Source organism: Ceratotherium simum, chromosome 22 (genome assembly GCF_057802395.1).
Source record: "Ceratotherium simum simum isolate JZ-2026a chromosome 22, ASM5780239v1, whole genome shotgun sequence".
Taxonomy (NCBI): domain Eukaryota; kingdom Metazoa; phylum Chordata; class Mammalia; order Perissodactyla; family Rhinocerotidae; genus Ceratotherium; species Ceratotherium simum.
In genome coordinates, this window is record NC_141921.1 from 12,149,987 (window position 1) to 12,170,951 (window position 20,965).

At 38.5% G+C, this 20,965-nt stretch overlaps 1 pseudogene; it reads right to left on the reverse strand.

Annotated features, from left to right (window-relative positions):
* The window catches only part of LOC147914054 (cytochrome P450 4X1-like), a 60,377-nt pseudogene continuing 39,412 nt past the window's right edge, over positions 1–20,965 (reverse strand).

The window sequence follows — 20,965 nt, forward strand, 5'->3', positions numbered from 1 at the left end:
CTGTAGCATTAGGGGAGCTTCTTCAGGTGCAAGTGGACCCCACTCTTGGGTTTGAGGATAACCTGGGGCAAGAAGACAAGAGGCCTGGTGGGGTCTGGAGTCACCTTGAAGTGGAGCAGAATCAGAGCAATGGCCACCTTTAACTCAGCCATGGCAAAGTGCTGCCAGATGCAGTTCCTGCAGACACCCAGGGAAAGAAAGAGATACTTGAAGAAATGCTGTTTCTTCTGACTCTTTAATAAGATACTAGAATAACAAGTCTGATGTTCACAGAAAAGCAACATTTTCACAGTAAATGCCACAGAAACTTCTGGACTTTGGACTCATTGTCCCTGTAAGAATGTGAGCTGGGAGGTTCCAATGTGACACCCTCTCTAAACAAGGTGACACTTGGAGTTGCTCATAGAATGTGTCTCCTGTGAGGATCTAATGTAAAACATGATGACTATAGTTGATGACACTGTATTGTATAATTGAAATTTGCTAAGAAAGTAGAACTTAAATGTTCTCACACACACACAAAAAGATAAATATGTGAGTTGAAGGAATTAACTAGGTGGGGAGATTCTTTCACAACTTACATGTACATCAAATCACCGTGATGCACACTTTAAATATCTTACAATTTTTTATGTCAATTATACCCCAATAAAGCTGAAATTAAAAAAGGAAAAGAATTGTTTCTCCTGCACTTGGGGTGGGCCTTCATTGAGCCTATGAGCAACTGCTTGCATCGTGGGTGCAGGGGATTTGCCACCCCAAAGTTTGTCTCTTTGGCTTGAGGATTATTTTGGGTTGATTATGTTAAGAACAAAAGACTCAGGAATCAACTTGGAACTTCCCTCTAACTGCCTAAAAGAATTTAAGATAGAAGGCCTGTCCCAGGAAGGAGCTGTCACCGTAGATAATTATAGTATAATATGAACTAGGTGTGGTAGGCAGGGAGGAATCTAGCAAGGCCCATTCGATCAAAGTCCTCTCTGCGTCCCATTGTCTCTAGATGGCCAAACAAACATTTGTTTACCAAATATTATCTTTTTCTATCTTTCTGTAAATAACCTCCAGAAAGGAGGTGATTGAAAGTCCAGACCCCTGCCCCTTTTCCTTAGTCCAGAATGACATATGTGTCTTATTTTGCCTGACTGTATTTGCAATTTTTCATGCTCATGTGAATTCCCTGTGCCCACATATTAAACTGTTTGATTTTCTCCTGTTAACTTGCCTTATGTCATTTTACTTATTTGACCAGCCATAAGAACCAAGAGGGGAAGGGGGAGAATTTTCCCCTCCCCTACAGGGAAGAGCTTTCTGAGGCATGGCTGTATAGGATGTGATAGAGAAGAGTGTTGTTCTTTTTGAAATTAATGGGACCTTTCAGGGGCTCAAATAGGCACCAATATTTACCTCATGGTCAGGTGAAAAGATGGGGTTCCATGGAAGAATTTATAGAGCTGAGGGGCTAAAGAGAGAAAGCTGTTCTTAAGTAAACATTTTTGTGTACTTTCAACAATTTCAAATTGTTCTCACCTTGGTCCAGCTGGAAATGGAAAGAAGGAGTGGGAGTGTCTCTGATCAGAATTCTTCCAAGAGAACCTCAAGAGGTCAAAGACCCAAAATGCAAACGCAACCCCACCACCACATCCAGAACACCATTAACATATTTCTTTAAGCTATTACTTAGCACTGATGAACAGAAATATACTGTGACCCATAAATGTAATTTCAAATGTTCTAGTAGCCACATTTTAAAAGGGCAAAATTAATTATAATAATAGAATTTATTTTACAGAAAATATTATCATTCTGTAACCGCGGGCCCTCCAGGACAAGTTCAATTGACGCCAACTTATCAACAGAGTGACTAAGAATTGTCTTTCAGAAAATCTGCAAAGTCACAAAGCCAGAGCATGCATGGAAGAGGAAATCTTGACCTGAAATGACCATGGGACCAAAGATCCTCCTTCCCATGGAAACCAAGGACAAGGACGTGGCCGGAACTTGAAAGTCTGACTCATCAGAAGCGAAGGGTCCCTCATTCAGGAAGATCTGGTCCTAAAATGCCTTCCCCACCTCATCAAAAATGTTTAGAACCTCATCATAAGTGATTAGAACCCTGTCATAAATGTTTAAAACCTTACCATACATTCTTGAAACCCACCAATCAAAACCTGTCCTGCCAGCATTTCTGCATGCCAGCCTGTTCTCTGTATCCTCTTAAATTTCACCCCAAATCCTGAATCAGGGAGACAGATCTGAAGGCACATGCCCCCTGCATCCCTGCAGTTTGATCTCTCAGAACAAAGCTCATCCTTCTCCCAAAGGCTGATGCCATAATTAATTGGCTGTTTATGTGCATCGGGCAAGAGAACCCCAATTTTATGCAATAACAATTCCAACATGTACTCGATGTAAATAATTATTAAGAAAATATTTCACCTTTTTTCCACTACATCTTCAAAATCCAGTGTGTATTTTACATTTCAAACACATCTCAGTTCCGACTAGCCACGTTTCAAGTGCTCAATTGTCACATGTGGCTGATGGCTACCACAGTGAACAGAGCAACTCTAGACATGCAGAGCTTGTCTGGCCTCCCAGTGGACTAGTCTGCTACCCAGACTAAGTAAGGGGAAAGCAGAAACACTATGGCCAGTGGTGTTTTTTCACTTTGGAGGTAAGGGAGGACCTACTTAGAAGTCAGGCCAAAATATATGAGCAGTTGTTACTGAGACATGCGGTCCAACTTCCCATTACATGTAATAGATCTTAAACTCTAGCAGATTATGTAAAAGGATATGGCTGTACATGTTGTGAGGGTTTAGAGTTTCAAGAACACTGAATCAAGGAACTGAGGTATGTTACACATCTTCTTTTAGCCTCTCCAGATCCTCTCTCCTCCCTTCCCTACCCTGCTCTGGGCACCAAGAAGCTGACGCACATGGTTTCCTGTTGTGTTTGGCCAATAAAAGACACTAATAGGCCATCTGGAGAGTGGGAGGAGAGAGCGTTTGGGTTATTTATTCCCAGGGCCCCTCCCTCCCAGGCTGCATCAGGTTGGCTGCAGACTCTACTGGAGCCACAACTCCTGTCTGATGGCCTTTCCTAGCAGCAGTCTCTCTCCAGGTTTGTAACCCTCTCTCCCATGTCCCATCAGGCCTAGAAGCAGTAAGCACTTGTTAACATGAAAAGCCTCGACATGAGTTTATTCAGGAATAGCTGAAAGAATTGCAATTTGGGATGTGCATGCTATGGCAAACCATAGGCAAATTCAACAATGAATAGGAGCTGTCTTTATAGAGAAAAAGGGGGAGTAGGGAAGGGTTGTTCTAAAGGAAAGTCTATTGGGAGAAAGTAACAGTTCAGGGTGGCAATGGCTTCTCTTTGGCTGAGCTGAGGCTTTTCTCATTGGCTGGGATGTTGCCACGTGGAAAGAGAAATCTTCCTTCAGTAGTAAAGTAGTTTTACTTCCTGTCCAAGATGCAAGCATCCCTATCTTCCCCTTTGGTGTAATAGATGATGTGTGATAGGGCATGAGAGCTCCTCCTAAGGCCTTCCTGACTGCAATTTAGCTAAGGTTTCTTTTATTAATTTCCACACGCTTCAGTAGTTGTTTGCTCCATTTTCCTTTTCCTAAACCCTACCCATACCTTTGTAAATAGTTCCTTTATGAAACTCTCCTCAAATTGCCCAGCTTGAGTGTCATTAGTTTCCTGCCAGAACCCTGATTGTTACATCCAGCAAAGGGATTTTGTATTGCCTGAATTACTATTGGGAGTCTACACTCTTGCAGATATCTAGGTAAGTGTTTGGTAGAGCTTGTTAAGTAAATGACTCCTGTGTAGACTGTGGCAATTTAGAGTAGATTGTGTGGCATTGTGCCAATCTGCTTATTCAAAGCAGAGAGAAGGTAGGAATAGGGGAAGAGGAGTTTTCCTTTGGGGGAAAAGTTTTACATTGTTGGTTTTTATGTTTATTTTTGCTTGCTTTGTGTCATTGGCCACTTCCATGCATAGGTACAAAAAGTGACTTGCACAACATTAGTTCTTTAAAGTGCTTACATGTAAGACAGTCATCCTTTACATTTTCCCAGATGGCAGAGCTGTGGTGAAGACCCCAAATACTGTGAACCACAGTTATTCCTGAAAAAGAAAGGAAATAAAGAGGTCACAAGAGAAAGAGCAAGTTGTGGGCTACAGTTATACTGCTCTTGGGTAAGAATTTTCTTCTTGAAGGGAAAGAGCGATCTCCCTCCAAGGCAGAGCTCTGAGTGCTGTAGCTGATACCAGCAGTGAAGGACCCATGGGAAGATGAGGCTGGGTGGCACCTTAGTATTCAAAGCAATGATCTATTTAATACATGATTCTATCTTAAGGAGCTACTGGTATCATGTCAAAATGGTAACCCATACTTACGTTTTCTACTACCTCTGGGTATTATTTATATATCTATTAATGGACTAAAAAGTATCCACTGGAGACAGTCTGGGTGCATAAGAACAGAATCATAATGCCATTGTGCAGATCCAATGACAAATTTCTGATGGTGCTGTTCATATAAGGAAGCTGGGGAATTTGGGCAAATATCCATATGGTTTGGAGATTTTTTTTTAAACACAGAGAAAAGATAATTTGAAGATTATTTGGTTACCAGAAATACTTCTGGTAAATTAATTCTGGATCTGTCAACAAAGTCACAGTAAGTGACAGGCTGTTGGTATTTGCTACAAGCAATGCAACTTGTTTCCAAGTTGCCACCTTGTTTCCAAGGGCAAGAGTCAATAGAATAGATGCAGATGAGTGAAGGCTGTCTCATGTGATCCCTCTGCCTCCCACTGGCCCTGCTCAGAGACCTGTGTTGTTCTGAAGAGAACTGGTCTCAGGGCGTAGGAGCTCTGTGCAAGTTCTAGCTCTGCTCATCTGCACATTGGGGCTCCCCAGTGGGTTTTTGGCTACACCAAAAATATTTGAAATTGCTTTCTAAACTGCCAAGCACTGTATAGTGTCTGCTAAGATCATGTTCGAAGAGAAAAAAAAATGAAAGAATTTTTTTGAAGGCTCTCTGTAAACTATTAAATGGTGCACACTTACAAGGGTGATATTATAATGATGAAGACAAAGACCATCCTTGGGTCTTCTAGATAAAGATAATAGTGCTCATCTCCCAGTCTCATCTGGGTCTCAAACTCAGCCAAACAAGAATTATCTGAGAAACAGTGTCCCACAATGGAAGAAACCCCGGGTTGGGATTCTGGCAACACTGGTTCTGGACAGATCTTTGCTGCAAATGGTTATGTGCCTTGGGGGAAGTCTCTGAAACCCAGATCCGATCAAGGCATTACCCACTAAGCTCTTAATAGATGCCCAACCCTAAGCCAGCTGTCCTTAGGATTGTGTTTTGACTACTCCAAGAGTTGAGAAACCTGCTGGTCTTCATCTATGTGGTCCCAGGATCCCACAGTCTCTAGGAACTGCTTAGGAAAGTAATGCAAAGAGCTGCAGGCACGGAGCGTCCATCTGGGAAGGTAATGGGCTTGCTGAGTTCTCTGGAAATGGATGGGATTGGAGGGGCCAATCAGAGTGACTCCTTGATCCACATTGTGGTTTATGACATCTCACCCAGCTGGTCCCTGTGAGGACAAAGGAGGGAGGGAAGGGAACCCAGACACCATAGCCAGTTTGTAAATACTGATATTATTTTTGTATTTGATGTTTGTTCCTGGTATATATCATTCTCAGATTAAAGCTATTATGCAATTGGTTTATGTAACAGAAAGTTAAAATGGGACTCTTTCTGCCTCAGGATCAGCTGATATCTGAGAGCAAGAGGAACGAAACATTACAAAATGAAGAACCTCATTACAAAGTGAGGAGGGTGCTAAACTAACAGTAAAGGATTTGCTAAGGAGATTTCTGAAAACCAGTTTTGCAACCCTTAGCTCATCATATAAATCAAGAATGTATAAGGATTGAAGAGAGGAGGCTTAAGAGTTTTCAGAGGGAAAAAGAAAACATCCTTTAAAAAGAATTGTTGGAATGCCAGAGTGCCGGGGAAAATGGAGGACGGTACTCCACCCCTCCATGTGAAGCAAAGGGGGGCTTCAGAAGGGTCACTTATATGATCTGACATGTGCTCCCCGGAGTTTGGGAAGCATAGGACTGATAGGAAAGGCTGTGACTCAGAACAGAGAGGCAGGGGAGAGCAGCATGGCAAGGCAGGAATGTTCCAGTGTGTCCTGTGGGCCAATGACCTAGGACAAGAATTCTCTTGTCCCTTGATCACCATTGCAAAGTCCCACTGGGGGACTCTCCAAGAAACCCACAGATGCTCCCATCAAGAGTAAAAGGAAGCATTGACTATCCACCAAGTTCAGAGGGGAAGATCACAACAGTACCAGCTCCTTTCTCCTTATCCCCTCTCCCTCCTGGTGCTTTGCTAGAAAGGTCAGAAGAAGGAGCTACTGGGTAAGGGAGGAGCTGGTCAGTAAGAAGAAGATACCACAACCCCTCACCCACGGCTGGCTTCCAGACCCAAAGAAGTACTGAGCTGGATGGGGGAAGACATTCCCAGTGGATCAGAACTTGAAGTTTTTATTATGACACTGGACCAGACACCTTCATTACTGAAATGAGGCTATTCTTGAGATTTAAATAAGGGAATGATTTAAAAATTTAAAATAATTTAAATGAAGGGAAATTCTATGAGATTCACTCACGTTACACCCCTGAGATGAAAAGAACTTGCCCCACACTGGAAGTGTGAAGTGCCAGTGGGAGAAGAATAAAGTTTTTATTTGCATCCTAGCTGGTCAGGTTGGTTCAATAAAATGACTGCATGTATTCAGTCTATTTGCTTTATTGTGTTTCTATTTGCTTTTCTGATTACTTACTTTGAATGCAGGCTTTAGCCATTAGTTAATGTGAAATTTTAATTTTGAACTCCCTCCTCCTCAATGCCAGAATAAAAAGAATAATTCTGCTTAGCCTGTCACTTTGCACGCTTAAGAAAAAACAATGTTGTCCATCTTAGCCCTGGTGCAAAAAGAAGAGAGGAATTTTGACCCAAAGCAGATGTGGGCTGACAAGGAGCCAAATGGAGACGTTAAATAACTTTCCAGCTTTTCCAGAAATTGTTCTTTGCAGTGTGGTTTTATTATCTGTCTAAAAGAATTATAAGTTCTCAGATTGCTATATACAAATGTCATTAAATGTATGCATAAGGCCATATTGTGGAATAAAACTATTTTATGGGAGAGAATAAAATGGGACAGAATATCCACAGTGAGGCTTAAATGATGCAGATGCTCACTCAGGTCCCTCAGAAGAGGAGCCCACTTGAGCCCAATCACTTAAGCTCTAAACGTAAGTCTTGGGATCAAATCCCCATTTCCAATGTGCCAGAGCCTGGGTGAAAGACAGAAATACGATATTTTACACATCACCGATTAGGAAAATAAATGAAATAGATAGCTTATGGATGAGTGAACTTCTTTGGCAAAAGACAAAGGGATAATTGAGAGCCCTCTAGAAAAGAGCAGAATGGTAGCCTGCCTCTTCTGCTTCCACATACACGTATCTTGAAGCACTATGGTCACCAAGGTACAAGAGGAAAGAATAAAGCAGAATCCCAGGAGGAGAACTAGGATGAAATGTTGAGGGATGCAGATCTTACTTACCAGGTGATGGAAGACCTGTCTCCCAGGATGCCCCTGATCCCCTCCCGGCATCTCTCCTGATGCTCAGGGCTCAGAGCCAGGTGGTAGAGGAGCCAGGAAATGCCCCCTGCCATGGTGTCCAGCCCTGCCAACATGAATGTGTTCACTTCAGATCGCAGGTCAGTGTCTGAGGAGTTTTCCGCGTAGAAAGTACAGTAGAGATCATTTTACGCAATGTCAGTTTATAGATGTTTGGAGCCCCAATCAAAATAATGATTTACGGAAAAAATTAGAGTTTCAAATGAGATTTTCAATTTTAATTCAGTTCAAGAAATATATACTATGAGCCACACTTTGTCCAGAGAATAATTGAGAACAAAGTTAGATTAGGAAATCAGTCCTTGCAAAGAGTTCCTCCACTCATCCTGCCCGATTTATCCAGATTTCCCAGCACCTCCTCCTCAGCATTTTGCCAGCTTACTCAGTGACCCTTTCTCCTGTGCTTCCCTGCACTACTTTGCGTCTTTACGATAATCTCGTCAAAGCAGTAGAAAATTTAGTCTTCTCTGACTCCCTCTAGTGACAGAGTCGCAGAATTCTATCTTTACCTCAAACTCTACGGAACCAATCCATCAGTTCAGAAGTATTGTCAAATTTGGGTGATCAATTTTGCTTGTGTCTCCCCTCCTCCCCGCTCATCCACCTACTCACACAATTAACTAGATATATGAGCAGGCTCAGAAATTTGAAAGATTTACTTTGGCAGAAAGGACAACATCCTGAAAATCCTGGTACCTCCTCTTATGAGTGTTATCCTGCCTCTTCTCATCCTTGAGGGATTTCTTTCCATCCTGGATTACCTTTACTGGGTAGAATAATAATACACCTTTACCAAAGGATGCCAAGACTATTCAATGGAGAAAAGACAATCTTTTCAACAAATGGTGCTGGGAAAACTGAACATCCACACGCTAAGGAATAATGTTGGACTCTTGTCTAATACCACAGACAAAATTAACTCAAAATCGATCAAAGATCTAAATGTAAGGCCTAAAACAATAAAACTCTTAGAAGAAAACATACAACGAAAGCTTCATGACATTGGATTTGGCAAGAATTTCCTGGATATAACACCTAAGGCACAGGTAACAAAAGAAAAAATAGAAAAATTGGATTCCACAAAAGTTAAAAATTTTCCTGCATGAAAAGACAATATCAACAGAGTAAAAAGGAAATGCACAGAATGAGAGAAAATATATGCAAACCATATTTCTGATAATGGCTTAATATCCAGAATATATAGCAACCTTCTAAAACTCAACAACAAAAAACAAGCAACCGTATTCACAAATGAGCCAAGGCTTGAATAGACATTTCTCCAAAGAAGATAATACAAACAGCCAATAACCACGTGAAAAGATGCTCAACATCACTGATCGTTAGGATAATGCAAATCAAAACTACAATGAGATACCACCTCACACCCATTAGAAAGGCTATTATAAAAACAAAAACAAAAACAAAAAATGTGTTGACAAGGATGTAGAGAAATTGGAACTGTTGTGCACTGTTGGTGAAAAAATAAACTGGTACAGCCACTGTGAAAAACAGTATGGTAGGTCCTCAAAAAATTACAAGTAGAATTATCATATGATCCAGCAATTCTACTTCTGGGTATATATGCAAAACAATGGAAAGCAGGGTCTCAAAAACATAACTGTACATCCATGTTCATATCAGCATTATTCACAATAGCTAAATATGGAAGCAACTCAAGTATTCATACATGGATTAATGGATAAACAAAATGTGGTATATACATACAATGGAATATTTTCAGCCTTAAAAAGAAAGGAAATTCTGATATATCCTACAACATGGATGAACCATGAGGACATGCTAAGTGAAAAAGTCAGTCACAAAAAGAGAAATACCATGTGATTCCATTTATATGAAGTACTTAGAAGAGTCAAAATCTTAAGACAGAAAGTATAATGGTGGTTGCTAGGGCCTGAGGGAAGGAGAGAATGGGAAGTTATTGTTTAATAGGTATAGAATTGCAGTTCTACAAGATGAAAGGAATTACGGGGATGGAAGGTGGTGATGGAGGCACAACCATGTGAATGTATTTAATACCACTGAACTGTACATTTAAAAATAGTTAAGATGGTAAATTTTATGTTATGTGTATTTTACCACAACTAAAAAGAAAAAACCTACAAAGACACACACAGACACACACTCACACACAAATACAAATAGATTAACAAAGCAAAAGAAAAAGCAATAGAAATGAAAATAAATACATTAAATCCTAACTAAAAAACTAGAAAAAGAACAATAAAATAAACCAAAAGATAGTACAAGGAAGAAAATAGTAAAAATTAACAATGTAAAGAACAGAAAAACAGTAGACCAAATTAATAAATCAAAATCCTGGCTCTTTAAAAAAAAAATTCATACCAGGTATATTACAGCTAACTTAATCAGAAAAAAACGGGCAGAAATCACAAATATACAAAGTAAGAAATGACAAGGGGGAAATAACTATTGATATTGAGAAATTTTTTAAAAATCATGAGCCTACCAAATTCTATTCAAATTAATTTTAAAACCTAGTTGAACTGGAAAATTCAATGTACCAAAATTGACCCCAGTAGAGATAGAAAATTTAGACTAATTTCCACAGAAGAAATAAAGTCATCAAGGAACTACTTCCACCAGGAAACTAAAAATAAAGGACCAAGGAGAAGAAAGAGAAAAAAGGAATACAAAAATATTTGAAACAATAAATGACTGAGAACTTTTCGATATTAATGACAGAAACCAAACCACAGAACCAGGAACCTCAAGGAACACCAAGCAGGAAAATATCAAAAAATCTACACCTGTACACATCATATTCAAATTGCAGAAAAATCAAAGACAAAAAAGAAACTCTGGAAAGTTAAAGGAATGTCATGGTTACAGGAAGAAAACACCTTACCTATAAAGGAGGAAGAATAAGATTTACATTGACCATCTCTTCAGAAACCAGGCAAACAAGAAGAGAGTGCAGTAAAACATTTAAAGTGTTCCCAAAAAAACCCACCAACCTAGAATTCTGTAAAATTACCCTTGAAGGTAAAGGAGAAATAAAGACTTTCTCAGACAAACAAAAATAGGGAATTTGTCACTAGTAGACTGGCTTTGTAAAATAGTAAAAGAAGTTCTTTAGAAAGAAGAAAAACAATACAGGTCAAAAGCTCAGATCCACATAAAGAAAAGAGCATTAAAGAAGGAATAAACAGAGATAAAATATTTTCATTTTCCTATTCATAATCGATCGACAGATACCATTTTGTTCAGAATAATAATAACAACAATGTATCCAGTGATTACAGGTTAGGGATAAGTGAAATAAATGATAACAATTTTATAAAAGATAGGAAAAAAATTGGGACTACTCTGCTATCAGGTACTTGCAAACATTATTTGAAAGTGAACTTGGATTAATTGTAAATATATATTGCAAACTCATGGGCTAAAAAGAAGTGTAATTTATGTGCCAAGAGAGGAGAAAAATAGAATCATAAAAAATGCTCCCTTAAAACCAGAGAAGGCAGAAAAAGAGTGGAAGATTTTTTTTAAAAAAGCAACAAATAGCAAGCAGTAACAAATATGGTAGCCGCTAATCCAGCTGCATTAACAATCACTTTTAACATCAACAGTTTACTACACCAATTAAAAGACAGAGACTGTCAGAGTGGATTAAAAAACAAGACTCAACTACATATTGTCTACAAGAAACCCACTTTAAATATAAAGATACATATTGATTAAGTGTAAAGGGATAGAGAAAGATATACCATGCTAACTAACCAAAAGAAAACTGGTGTAACTATATTAATTTCAGACTGAGCAGATTACGGAGCAAGAAAACTTATTAGAGATAAAGAAGGGCATTACATAGTGATAAAGGGGTCAATTCTCCAAGAAGATAATAAACTTTAATGTGAGTGTGCTTAACAACAGAGTGTCAAAATACATGAGGCAAAAACTAACTATAAGGAGACATAGATGAATCTACTTTTATGAGTCAGAGACTTCAACAACCCTCCATCAACAGGAGAGATCCAGCAGGCAGAAAACCAGCAAGGACATAGTTGAGCTGAACAACATCATCAATCCACTGGATCTAATTGACATCTATAGAATACTTCACCCAAAAATAGCAGGATACATCTCCTTCTAAAGCTCACGCAGAACATTCACCAAGATAGACCACATTCTAGACCATAAAACACACCCTAAACTTTAAAAGAACAGAAATCACACAAGGTATGCTCTCAGATCACAATGGAATAGAAGTTAACAACAGAAAGATAGTTGGAAAACCTCGAAATACTTGGAGAATAAACCACACACTTCTAAATAACACATGAGTTAAAGAAGAAGTCTCAAGAAAATTTTTTAAATATTTCAAACTATACAAAAGTTAAAATACAACTGATCAAAATTGTGGAATGCAGTGAAAGCAGTGTTTAGGGGGAAACTTTAGCATTGAATGAACAGACTAAAAAAGAAGAAAGATCTAAAACCAATAATATAAGCTTCAATATTAGGAAAGTAGAAAAAGAAAAACAAATTAAATCCTAAGTAAGTAGAAGAAAAGAAAAAATAAAAATTAAAGCAGAAAGCAATGAAATTGAAAAATAGCAAATCAAGAGATAAAAGTCAATGAAACCAAAAATTCCTTCTTTGAAAAGATCAATAAAATTGATAAATCTCTAGCCAGGTTAACTAAGAAAAAAAAGACAGAGACACAAATTACTAATATAAGAAATAAAAAGGGGCCATCACTACTGATCCTATTAACATTAAAAAGATAATAAGGAAATATTATGATCAACTCTATGCCACAAATTTGATAACCTAGATGAAATGGACCAATTTCTTGAAAGACAACAAACCAAACTCAAAAAGCAAAATAGATAATCTAAATAAGCCTATATCTATTAAAGAAATTGATTTAATAACCTACCAAAACAGAAAGTACTGAGCCTAGATGATTTCACTGGTGAATTCTACCAAACATTTAAGGAATACATTTTACCAATTTTCTACCATCACTTCCAGAAAATAGAAGCAGAGAGAATACTTCCTAGATCATTTTATGAGGCCAACCATTATCCTAATACCAAAACCACACAAAGACATTACAAGAAAGGATGTAAAAATCCTCCACAAAATATTAGCAAATCAGGAGTGACGTCAGCATCATGGCGGAGTGAGCTTTCCCGTGAACTCTTCCCCCGAGAAGATACAACAAAAGCAACAGCCACAGACCAACAACAGAATCCCAGACAGTGAAAACCTAGAGCGGAGGGATCCACACTGCCGCACATCTGAGAGCGGAACGTGCTGGGCCTCCGGAGGAAGTGGGGAGAGGTAAGGAGAACTCCGCTCCCTCCCCATCAGATCAGCGATCCTGGTCCACGCGGCTCCCAGAGAGGGCAGAGGGGCAGCCCTCGGGGGGGAAACCGTGGCTCTTCAGACTCTCTCAGCAAGTGGGAAACTCCCGCACAGAGGACTCAGAGGAGCCACAGGGCTACCATCAACATCTGAGCACCCCAGAGAGCAGATAAAGAGGGGCAAATGAGAAGCCTCCCACGTCAGGGACACAGAGGGCAAAAGAGAGAGCTCCCCCCTCCCCGCAACCCGGACTCTGCAGCTCGACCAGACCAGACCTAGCGATCCGAGGCAGACCTGATCAAATGACTGGACCCGTGGATCGCAGCGGGGGAAAAAAAAACAAAACTGCGGATCGCAGCAGAAAAACCGGGGCAGAGCGCAGGGGCCTTAGACTACACAGCCCTTTACCACCAGACAGTGGCGGCAGGTGGAAATTGCAACCAGAGACTTCCAGCATGAGGAAAAACAAAACCAACACAGGAATCACAATGCAAAAATATATGAAATCACCAGACCAGAAACAAAACGACAAGCACCCAGAAATCAACCCCGAAGACACAGAAATCCATAAACTAAATGACAGAGATTTCAAAATAGCTATCATAAAAACACTCAACGAAATACGAGACAACACAGACAAACAATTCAATGAGATTAGGAGTTTCTTCACAAAAGAGATTGAAATCATAAAGAAAAACCAATCAGTGCTGATGGAGATGAAGAACACAATGGAGGAGATAAAGGAGAATCTGGAATCTTTAAAGAACAGAGCTGACAATATGGAGGAAAGAATTAGCACTTTAGAGGATAAGAATACAGATATACTCCAGATGGAAGAGGAGAGAGAACTAAGACTAAAAAGAAATGAAGAAAGACTCCGAGAAATATCTGACTCTATTAGAAAATGTAACATAAGAATTATAGGTATTCCTGAGGGAGAGGAGAGGGAAAAAGGAACAGAGAGCCTATTCAAGGAAATAATAGCTGAAAATTTCCCAAATCTGGGGAAGGACCAGGAAATACCAGTAAGCGAAGCCAACAGGACACCTATATATATTAACAGACAAAGGCCTTCACCACGACACCTAGTGGTAAGGCTAGCCAGGGTCAACGACAAAGAAACCATATTAAGGGCAGCTAGACAAAAACAAAAAATAACGAACAAAGGAACTCCCATCAGGCTCTCAGCAAATTTCCCAAAGAAACTTTTCAGGCTAGAAGAGACTGGAATGATATATTCAAAATTCTGAAAGACAAAAACTTTCAGCCAAGAATACTCTATCCAGCAAAAATATCCTTCAAATATGATGGAGAAATAGTAACTCTCCCAGATAAACAAAAGCTAAGGGAGTTCATGGCCACGAGACCCCCACTACAAGAAATACTCAAGAAGGCCCTCAGGCCTGAATAAAAGAAGAGAAAGGGAACACAAAGCTTGGAGGAAGGAGAAAAGTAGGTAGACAAAATCAGAGAAATAGTAGATCTTTACCGGAATAGGTTAGCAACCACTTAAATACTAAACTCAAAGATCAAAGGAAGAAATTCACCAAAAATAAATTTAACCTCATCACTGTAAACACACAGCCACAACACAAGGTAGAATAGGTATAAAAGAGCAACTTAGAAGAGGAAGAGGAAAGTGACTGAATTGACTTACTATAAGGAAATAGGAGGCTATCAGATAATGGACTATCTCATACACAAGATTTTTTGCCCAAACCTCAAGGTAACCACTAAACAAATAATCAAAGCAAAACCACATATGATAAACAAAGAGAAAACTAGAAGAATCATAAGACAGAACAACCAAACTGAATTGGCAGTCCAAAACAAATGGGACAAGAAACAAAGGAAATGCAAAAGAACCAGAAAATAAGTGACAAAACAGCAACATTAAGTCCTCATATATCAATAATTACCCTAAATGTAAATGGATTGAACTCTCCAATCAAAAGATACAGAGTGGCAGGATGGATTAAAAAGCAAGACCCAACAATACGCTGCCTTCAGGAAACACATCTTAGCACTAAAGACAAGCACAGGCTCAGAGTGAAAGGATGGAAGACAATACTCCAAGCAAATGGCAAACAAAAGAAAGCAGGTGTTGCCATACTCATATCAGACAAAGTAGACTTCAAGATAAAACAGGTTAAGAAAGACAAAGAAGGGAAATATATAATGATAAAAGGGACACTACATCAAGAAGACATATCACTTATAAATATATATGCACCCAACATAGGAGCACCAATGTACATAAAGCAACTATTAACAAACCTAAAAGGAGAAATCAACAACAACACAATAATAGTAGGGGATCTTAACACCCCACTTACAGCAATGGATAGATCATCCAGACAAAAAGTTAATAAAAAAATGGTAGACTTAAATGAAAAACTGGACGAGATGGACCTAGTAGACATATACAGAGCACTCCATCCAAAAACAGCTGACTACACATTCTTTTCAAGCACGCATGGAACATTCTCTAGGATAGACCATATGTTGGGAAACAAAGCAAGCCTCAATAAATTTAAGAAGATTGAAATCATAACAAGCATCTTTTCAGACCATAAGGCTATGAAACTGGAAATGAACCATAAAAAAAAACTGGGAAAGTGACAAAAATGTGGAGATTAAACAACATGCTACTGAACAACCAAGGGATCATTGATGAAATTAAAGGAGAAATCAAAAACTATCTGGAAACAAATGAAAATGATAACATGCCATATCAAACCATATGGGATGCAGCAAAAGCGGTCCTGAGAGGGAAACTCATAGCGATACAAGCCCACCTTAACAAACAAGAAAAAGCCCTAATAGGCAACCTTAAATTACACCTAACAGAACTAGAAAAAGAAGAACAAACAAAGCCCAAAGCCAGCAGAAGGAGAGAAATAATAAAAATCAGAGCAGAAATAAATGATATTGAGACCAAAAAAACAGTAGAAAGGATTAATGAAACAAAGAGTTGGTTCTTCGAGAAGATAAACAAAATAGACAAACCCTTAGCCAGGCTTACTAAGAAAAAAAGAGAAAAGGCTCAAGTAAATAAAATTAGAAATGAAAGAGGAGAAATTACAACGGATACCATGGAAATACAGAGGATTATAAGAGAATACTATGAGAAATTATATGCCAACAAATTGGACAATTTAGAAGAAATGGATAAATTCTTAGACTTATACTACCTCCCAAAATTGAACCAAGAAGAAATGGAGAATCTGAATAGACTAAAAACAAGTAAAGAGATTGAAATAGTAATCAAAAACCTCCCAAAAAATAAAAGTCCAGGACCAGATGGCTTCTCCAGTGAATTTTACCAAACATTCAAAGAAGATTTAATACCCATCCTTCTCAAACTATTCCAAAAAATAGAGGAAGATGGAACACTTCCTAAATCATTCTATGAGGCCAACATCACCCTGATACCAAAACCAGACAGAGACAATACAAAGAAAGAAAATTACAGGCCAATATCGCTGATGAACATTGATGCAAAAATCCTCAACAAAATATTGACAAACTGAATACAACAATACATTAAAAAGATCATACACTATGATCAAGTGGGATTTATACCAGAGACGCAGGGATGGTTCAACATCCGCAAATCAATCAACGTGATACATCACATCAACAAAACAAAGAATAAAAACCGCATGATCATCTCAATAGACGCAGAGAAGGCATTTGACAAGATACAACATCCATTTATGATAAAAACTCTCAATAAAATGGGAATAGAAGGAAAGTACCTCAACATAATAAAGGCCATATATGACAAACCCACAGCTAACATCATACTCAACGGGGAAAGACTGAAAGCCATTCCTCTGAGAACAGGAACGAGGCAGGGCTGCCCACTCTCACCACTCCTGTTCAACATAGTACTGGAGGTTTTGGCCAGAGCAATTAGGCAAGAAAAAGGAATAAAAGGAATCCAAATAGGTAACAAAGAAGTGAAACTCTCACTATTTGCAGATGACATGATTGTATATATAGAAACCCCTAAAGAATCTGTTGGAAAACTATTAGAAACAATCAACAACTACAGCAAAGTTGCAGGGTACAAAATCAATCTAGAAAAATCAGTTGCATTTCTATATGCTAATAATGAACTAACAGAAAGAGAGCTCAAAAAGATAACACCATTTACAATTGCATCAAAAAGAATAAAATACCTAGGAATAAATCTTACCAAGGAGGTGAAGGACCTATACAATGAGAACTACAAGACATTATTGAGGGAAATCCATGACGACATAAAGAAAAGGAAAGATATCCCATGCACGTGGACTGGAAGAATAAACATAGTTAAAATGTCTATATTACCTAAAGCAATCTACAGATTCAATGCAATCCCAATCAGAATCCCAATGACATTCTTCACAGAAATAGAAAAAAGAATACTAAAATTTATATGGGGCAACAAAAGACCCCGAATAGCTAAAGAAATCCTAAAGAAAAAGAACAAAGCAGGAGGCATCACAATTCCTGACTTCAAAACATACTACAAAGCAATAGTAATCAAAACAGCATGGTACTGGTACAAAAACAGACACACAGATCAATGGAACAGAATTGAAAGCCCAGAAATAAAACCACACATATACGGACAGCTAATTTTCGACAAAGGTGCTAAGAACATGCAATGGAGAAAGGAAAGTCTCTTCAATAAATGGTGTTGGGAAAACTGGACAGCCACATGCAAAAGAATGAAAGTGGACCATGTGCTATCGCCATTCACAAAAATTAACTCAAAATGGATCAAAGACCTGAAGGTGAGACCTGAAACTATAAAACTCATAGAAGAAAATATAGGCAACACACTATTTGACATTGGTTTTAAAGGAATCTTTTCGGATGACATGCCTACCCAGACTAGGGAAACTAAAGAAAAAATAAACAAGTGGGACTTTATCAGATTAAAGAGCTTTTATAAGACAAATGAAACCAGAATCAAGATGAACAAACAACCAACCAACTGGGAGAGAATATTTGCAAAACATACATCTGACAATGTGTTGATCTCCATAATATATAAAGAACTCACACAACTGAACAACAAAAAAACAAACAACCTGATCAAAAAATGGGCAGAGGAAATGAAGAGACACTTCTCCAAGGAAGATATACAGATGGCCAATAGGCACATGAAAAGATGCTCAACATCACTAATCATCAGGGAAATGCAAATCAAAACAACACTAAGATACCACCTCACGCCTGTTAGAATGGCTATAATCACCAAGACAAAAAACAACAAATGTTGGAGACGATGTGGAGAAACAGGAACCCTCATACACAGCTGGTGGGAATGCAAATTGATGCAGCCTCTATGGAAAACGGTGTGGAGATTCCTCAAAGAATTAAAAATAGAGATGCCCTATGATCCAGCCATCGCACTACTGGGAATCTATCCAACGCACCTGAAATCAACAATCCAAAGAGGCGTATGCACCCCTATGTTCATTGCAGCATTATTCACCATAGCCAAGAAGTGGAAGCAACCTAAGTGTCCCTCGACTGATGATTGGATTAAGAAAATGTGGTATATATATACAATGGAATACTACTCAGCCATAAAAAAAGACAAAATCGTCCCATTTGCAACAACATGGATGGGCCTGGAGCGTATTATGTTAAGTGAAATAAGCCAGAAAGAGAAAGACAAACACTGTATGATCTCACTCATATGTGGAATATAAACCAACACATGGACAGAGAAAACTGGACTGTGGTTACCAGGGCAGTGGGGGTGGGGGGTGGGGGGTGGGGGGTGGGCACAAGGGTTGAAGGGAGTCATATATGTGGTGATGGACAAACAAAAATGTACAACCCAAAATTTCACAATGTTAGAAACCATTAAAACATCAATAAAAAAAATATTAGCAAATCAAATCCAACAATTCATAAAAGGAATTGTACACCATGTCCAAGTGGGAATTATGCCAGGTATGCAAGCCTGGGTCAACATTCAAAAATCAACTAATATAATCAATCACATCTAGAAGCTATAGCAAAAAATCATATGACCATATCAAAAGATGCAGAAAAAGCATCTGAAAAAATCCAACACCCATTCATGATTTAAAAAAACAAAACAAAAAAACCTCTCAGCAAACTAGGAATACTGGGGGAACTTCCTCAAGTTGATAAAGAAAATCTACAAAAACCCTACCACTTACATCATACTTAATGGTGAGAAACTAGATGCTTTCCTGCTAATATCAGATACAAGGTAAGGATATCCCCTCTCATCATTCCTATTCAACATTGTACTAGAAGTTCTAGCCAATGCAAGAAAAGGAAATAAAAGTTATATAGATTGAGAAGGAAGAAATAAAACTGTCTTTGATCATAGATGACATAATTGTCTGTGTAGAAAATCCCAAAATCTTAAAAAACCTCCTGGAAGTAATAAGCAAATATAGCAAAGTTATAGGATACAAGATTAATATGCAAAACTCAATAGCTTTCTTATATACTGCCAATGCATAATTAGAATTTGAAATTAAAAACACAGTACAATTTACATTAGCACCAAAAAACTGAAGTACTAAGGTGTAAATCTAACAAAATAAGTACAAGCCTTATATGAGGAAAACTACAAAACTGATGAAAGACATCAAAAAAAGATCTAAATAAATTGAGAGATATTCCATGTACATGGATAGGCAGATTCAATATTGTGTTCTTCCTAACTCAATTTATAGATTCAACACAATCACAATAAAAGGTCCAACAAGTCATTGATGGCTCTCAACAGACAGATCCTAAAGTTTAAATGGAAAGGCAAAAGACTCAGAATAGCCAACACAGTATTTAAGGAGAGGAACAAAGTCAGAAGACTGACTACCCAGCTTCAAGACTTACTCTACAACACAGTCATTGAGACAGTCTGATATTGATGAAAAAGAGACAAATAGATCAGTGGAACAGAATAGAAAACCCCAAAATAGACAACACAAATATAGCCTCTGATCTCTGAAAGAGGAACAAAGGCAATTCAATGAAGAAAGAATAGTCTTTTCAACAAATGGTGCTGGAACAACTGGACATTCACGAGCAAAAAAGAGAATCTAGACACAGATCTTATAACTTTCACAAATATTAACATAAAACGGATCATAGACCTGTAAATGTAAAACTGTAAAACACCTAGAAAATAACATAGCAGGAAATCTATGTGACCATGGGATTGGCAATGACTTTTTTTTTTTAGAGAACAATATTGTATTTTGTGTGTGTGTGTGAGGATGATCAACCGTGTGCTAACATCTGCCAATCCTCCTCTTTGAGGAAGACTGGCCCTGGGCTAACATCCATGCCCATCTTCCTCCACTTTATATGGGATGCCACCATGCTGGCGTGCCAAGCGGTGCATTGGTGCGCGCCCAGGATCTGAACTGGCGAACCCAAGGCCGCGGCAGCAGAGCGCGTGCACTTAACTGCTTGCGCCACTGGGCCGGCCCCAACAATATTGTATTATACTCATCAAACTTGCTAAGAGACTGGAACTTAATTATCCCAACCACTAAAAATAAACAATAATTATGTAACATGATAGAGGTGCTAATTATTGCTACAATGACATTCATATTACAATGTATAAATGCATCAAGTTAACATGTTGTACATCTGAAATTTATACAATGTTATATGTCAAATATATTTCAATTTAAAAAAACTCTCACCTTTCCAAATGGTCCCTAAGTACACGGTACCACCCTCAGTTGAGAACCACTGCTCCAGATCAAAGAGACTGACCCTCTCTCCCACCCACATTAGAAGTTCTTTGTTTTTTTGTTGTTGTTGTTGTTTATTTTGGTAACATGGCTTTAGAACATTGTA